This window comes from Halichoerus grypus, chromosome 15, assembly GCF_964656455.1.
Source record: "Halichoerus grypus chromosome 15, mHalGry1.hap1.1, whole genome shotgun sequence".
NCBI lineage: Eukaryota > Metazoa > Chordata > Mammalia > Carnivora > Phocidae > Halichoerus > Halichoerus grypus.
Genome location: NC_135726.1, coordinates 25,752,555 through 25,758,554, shown reverse-complemented (window position 1 = coordinate 25,758,554; position 6,000 = coordinate 25,752,555). Strand labels below are relative to the sequence as shown.

The following is a 6,000-nucleotide window of genomic DNA, read 5'->3' as shown; positions in this document are numbered from 1 at the left end:
CAGCAGGTGAATCAAAATACATTCACTATATGATAGAGGTGTGGAGGGGACAAGCACAAAGGTGCAAGACACGGGTGGCCCACTGTCCCAGTTTGTCTAGCACTGGCTCAGTTTTCTTTTTTGAACTAAAAAAAATTTTGTAGTGGTAAAATATGCATAAGAGAACTTATCATTTTAACAGTCTAAGTGTACAGTGGCATTAAGTACGTTCTGTATAGAATATGTATACCAAGTGACACTGTGCTATTAAGTACACTCACATGGTTGTGCAACCATCACAACCATCCATCTCTAGAACGTTTCCATCTTCCCTAACAGAAACTCTGTGTCCATTAAAAAACTCCTCAGTCCCCAAGCCCCTGGCAATCACCATTCTACTTTCCATCTCTAGAAATCTGACTCCTGTAGGCACCACACAAAAGTGGATCATACCGTATATGTCCTTTTGTGTCTGGCTTCTTTCATTCAGCATCATGTCTTCAAGGTTCACCCATGTTGTAACAGGTGTCAGAATTTCATTTCTTTGGAAGGCTGAATAATGTTCCATTTTACGGATATACTACATTTTGTTTATCCATGTATTTGTCGATGGATACTTGGGTTCCTTCCACCTTTTGGCTATTGTGAGTGGGACTGACTCTTTTTTTAAAGAAACTCTAGTATTTTAATCTTAAAATAGGGACTGAAGGTTTCATTGAGCAGATTTCCATATCAAAAGTATCAAGATTATACAGATCTGCTGCAGGACACTGACTGAGCAAAGAGCATTCATAAAATTATACATCTTCTCTTGTTTTTATAGCTTTTTAAAATTTTTTTAGTTTTATTTAGTTAAATAATCTCTCTACCCCATGTGGGGCTCGAACTCATGACCCTGAGATCAAGAGTCGCACGCTCCTCTGACTAAGCCAGCCAGATGCCCCCTTCTTTATAGCTTTATTGAGGTATAGTTGACATACAAAAAAATCATATGTATTTAATATACATTTTAATGAGTTAGGATATACGTATACATCTATGATATCATCACCACCACAATCAAGGAAATAAACATATCTGTCATCTCCAAAAGTTTCCTCGTGTCCCTTCCTTTTCTGTGTGTGTGTTTGTTTGTCTATGTGTGTGTCATGTGTGAAGAATATTCAACAGGAGATCTACCCTCTAGACTTTATAAGTGCATAACACCGTATTATTAACTATAGGCACTATGCTGTAGTGGGTCTCTAGAACTTACTCATCTTGTATAACTGTAACTTTACACCCATTAAACAACAACTTCTGAGAGCCCCATCCCCCTATTCCCTGACAACCACCATTGTATTTTCTGCTTCTATAAATCTGACTATTTTATAGACTCAGGTAAAGTGGGATCACATAGTATTTGTCCTCTGATGACTTATTTCACTTAGCATAAGGTCTTCCAGGGTCCATCCATGTTGTTGCAAATTATAGGATTCTCTTCCTTTTTAAAGGCTGAATAATATTCCATTGCATGTATATACCTCACTTTCTTTGTAAATTTATCTGTTGATGAATATTTGGGTTGTTTCCACATCGTGGCTATTAATGAATAATGCCACCATGAACATGGGATTGCAGATTCTCTCTCCAAGATCCTGATTTAAATTCTTCTGGATATATACCCAGAAATGGAATTGCTGGATCATCTGGTAGCCCTATTTTTTAATTTTTTGAGGAACCTCCATACTCTTTTCCATAGCAGCTGTACCATTTTGCACTCCAGCCAGCAGTGTATGAGGTTCCAATTTCTCCCCATCCTTGCCAACACTTGTTACCTTTTGGTTTTTTGGTAACAGCCATTCTAACGGGTGAGGTGATATCCCATTGCGGTTCTCATGTGGTCTGCAAATATTTTCTCCCATTCCAAGGGTTGCCATTTCTTTCTGTTGATTGTTTCCTTTGCTGTGCAGAAGCCTTTTAGTTTGATGTAGTCCCACTTGTCTATTTTTGCTTTTGTTGCCTGAGTTTTTGGGGTCCTATCATGAAATCATTGCCAAGACCAATGTCATGAACCTCTCCCTCACGCTTTCCTCTAGGAGTTTTACAGTTTCGGGTCTTAAGTTTAAGTCTTTAATCCTCAGTGCTTAGTTTTACCACTAAAAGTCCTGTGTCCCAAGAAACCCCTCAGGCCCAGACAACCTGGGACAGGAACCCACCCTGGACAGGAACCCAGCTAACACACTGGAAGCCAGGACCTCAGCACAAGCAGGTGAGAGTATCACCACCGGGGCAGCTCTGTCCACTCAGAGCATCATTTCCGTGTTCTGGAAAGGTGGCCCCTCCCACACAGCCTCGGAGGACCGAGCAGGCTAAAGAGAGGTGACTCTCAGAGGCCTCCAATGGACTGCCCAGTTCTCAGTGACACAATCCATGTCCAAAGGGGACACCAAAGAGAACTCTCTCTCACACATTCACACGACAGGAGTCAGTTTTGCCTAAACCTGGCCTTATTTACAAATGCAGTGCATCAAAGACCTAACTCTTATAAAGCTAAGAGGGTTTTCCATTAACAAGAAACTTTATTACAATCATGCATTTTCGGTAAATCTGAGATCTGATTCTTCCTTTGTGTTTTCGTGCATTATTTCTTAAACGTGTAGCTGCCAAAGGCATCCCTTTTCTGTATATGTTTTTCACACTGCATTGGTTGTGCAGTGTAAAAACTGAATGCTCAATTTCTGGCATCGGACGCGTTCTTTGGTATGACTGTCGGTATAACCAACAGGGGCTTCTGTTTTTCATGGTCTGTAATGTGGCTTGTTGCGTGGTAAGAACAGGAACAGTAAGTTTTGGGGAGGTGTAATGTTCTATTTGTGTCGGTTTCCCAACTTAAACGCTGACAGATTGGGCATCTTTCAGGTCTGAAATATTTTAGATCTTTGATGACATTGGAGATGGGGAAAGGGAAAGAGAAGTTTTAAAGAAATAAGTACTTTTGTTCTTTAAATCTCACGTTTTAAATTTCAACCGTGCAATACTGGCTTTTATCTACTGGTAGTGTGGGATGCAGGATTTTTTTTTATACACTGCTCAGCTAATTTTTCTATTTTTGTTAAATAAAAATCTTTACCTCCTAAAAAAAAAAAGGTTTCACCAACCAATATTAGGTGAACATGATCAGTGGGGGAAAAAAAAAAAATGAAAAGAGCTCAGTCATGATGATGTGATATTGATCATTGTAAACTGAGTAAACAGGGTCTATTTCTAAAGATCAAACTGCCATAAGTAGCTTCACTAGGAGGATCGGAATCGGCAAGGGGGGCGTTCCTGGTTCCTGCGGGAAGCGTGGGCCTTCTTTACCTTCAGCACACCTTCCAGCTCAACGTGTTAATACATAAGAACACCTACGTAGCAGGGACTGATGATTGATTTTAAATGTTAAATTATGTGTAATGATATTTCCGAGGATAAAAGCTTCCCCTGGGACCGAACCACGGGGCGCTTGTATAGCCCGCCGCAGGATGTCGGCAAATGCTCTTGTTGGTACAAGTAGAGTGCAGGGGTTGTCCCTGCCCCCCTGAACTCTTAAATTAGACACAGTGGCCTTCTGGCAGGGGTGTGTGCTGCTGGAGCTTCCCAGAAATCATCTCTTTTTTTCCCAATAAAAGTCCTGATTTCCCCCATTATAAGGGGCATAGGATCTTTATAATACGTAAGGTGATGGCTTATATTTTTGCTTTCACTACAAAAATACATATTTAAGATTCAAACTTTCTTTATTTTTAAATTTCTTAGAGTTTTTCTTAAAAGATTTATTTATTCAACACAGAGAGAGAGAGAGCACAAGCAGGGGGAGCAGCAGGGGCAGAGGGAGAAGCAGGCTCCCCGCTGAGCAGGGAGCCCAATGCGGGGCTCGATCCCAGGACCCCGGGATCATGACATGACGCTTAACGACTGAGCCACCCAGGCGCCCCTAAATTTCTTAGTTTTTAATGTAAAAGTAATCCACGTACAGGTTTAAAATATCAAACTATGCAGAAGATTATGCAGTGAAAAGTAAGTCTCCCTTCTCCCCTGACCCTCAGTCTGCATTTCTCCTTCCTAGAGGAGACTGGCTACCATTTTTATGAATATCTTTCCAGAAATAGTCTATGCAAAGACAAACAGATCTGTAAATTGAGGGTCCCCACTTTTACAAAAATGGTTGCATGCTATACACATTGTTCTGCATCTTGCTTTTTTTAAAATTGAGATTTTAAAAAGAACTGTAGATGCACATGCAATTATAAGAAACAACCCAGAGAGATCCATGTACCCTTTACCCAGTTCTCCCCAGTGGTAACATCTTGCAAAACTGTTCTATGCTATTGCAACCAGGATATGGACATCGATACATTTCATCCACATAATTCAGATTTCACTTTTCCTTGTGCTCCTTTATGTGTATTCAGCTCTGAACAATCTTACCACATGTGCAGATTCATATATTCACCGCCACAGTCAAGACAGAACAGCTCCGTCACCACAAACATATCTTTTGGGGATGCTTTTATAACCATACCCATCTCCCTCCCAGCCCCTTCCTCATCCTGAACCCCTGGCAAACTACAAATCCATTCTCCATTTCTAATATTTTGTCTTTTCTTTTGGTTTTATTTTTTTCATACATTACAATTCTATTTTTGTGTATACATTCAGTCACTGAATTTCTAGGCCAGGTTCGGGTAACTGAAGGGCCTTTATAATTAGCTTATATTGTCTAGATCCAAGGTATGCTGCAAACATAGTCTGGAGCAAAATGGGAAATAACCTCTTTCTAAAGACAGGCTTAGAAATTCTAGTCCAGTAAGTCAAGATGTTTCCTTTCTCTGGTAGCGGGGCTGACTTGTATCTGGCTGCTAGGTCACCATTCATAGGTATAGCCAAGATAACAGGGTACAGAGCACCAGAAATGAGACCAACCAATCCACCCCGTGTTATGGTACAGGTTTCACAATTCAAATCACCTGTATTCAAAGGTAAACTTATAAAACCTTTGTAAGATATGAGCGCAGTCACAAATGGGATCACTGCCCTTGGTAAGCCAGCGGCTATATGAGCCTGTCACATTTAGGATGCGTTGAAAAAGACTATTTGCTATTAGACCACAGAGACCAGCATTAAGTCCAACATATGTTGATCCATGTTCAAACAGATTCCTTTCTGCTTCTGGGAGTTGGTTAATTTTTCTGGTTATGATATTGAAAATTAAGTCTTCCTTGACAGGATCATCCGGTTCATGATTTTCCATCTTGAGCCTTAAAATATTTTTCAATAATAGACACCTTTTTTTCCGGGACGCCGGTACCTTATGCTCTCCTCGCAGCAGTCGGTGCCTCCACCCGGCCTCGGCGACCACGATGGGGCTCGCTCCAACCTTTGCTCACCTACCCTGAGTGCAGCCATCTCTGGCTGACACGTGACTCGAGTCCTCTTTTCTTTTAATTTTAATTTTAATTTTTTAAAGCAATCTCTACACCCAGTGTGGGGCTCGAACTCACAACCCCGAGATCAAGAGTTGCATGCTCTACTGACTAAACCAGCCAGGTGCCCCCAAAATTTTGTCTTTTCAAAAATGTTATGTAAGTGGAAGCATACAGTAAGTAACCTTTGGTATTGGCTCTTTTTCTCCAAGCATAATTTCCTGGAGATTCATCTAAAGTGTTGTATGTCTGAGCAGTTCATTCCTTTTTTTTTTTTTTTAAGGTTTTATTTATATATTTATTTATTTGAGAGAGAAAAAGAGCACGTGGGTGGGGGGGAGATAGGAGGGGCAGAGGAGAGGGACAAGCAGACTCCCCACTGAGTGTTGAGCCCAATGCAAGACTCGATCTTCTGACCCTGATATCATGACCTGAGCCGACATCAAGAGTTCATAGCTTAACCTGACTGAACCACCCAGGCACCCCAATTTGTTCCTTTTTATTGCTGAGCAGTCTCCCCCAGTATGGATGTACCACAGTTTACTTAGCTGTTAACCTGTTGGAAGACGTCTGGGTA

The 6,000-nt window shown here is 41.0% G+C and overlaps 1 pseudogene; it reads right to left on the bottom strand.

Moving 5' to 3' along the window:
• Window positions 1–4,659: 4,659 nt before the first annotated feature.
• LOC118555852 (transmembrane protein 126A pseudogene) lies at window positions 4,660–5,458 on the bottom strand (annotated as a pseudogene).
• Window positions 5,459–6,000: the final 542 nt, after the last annotated feature.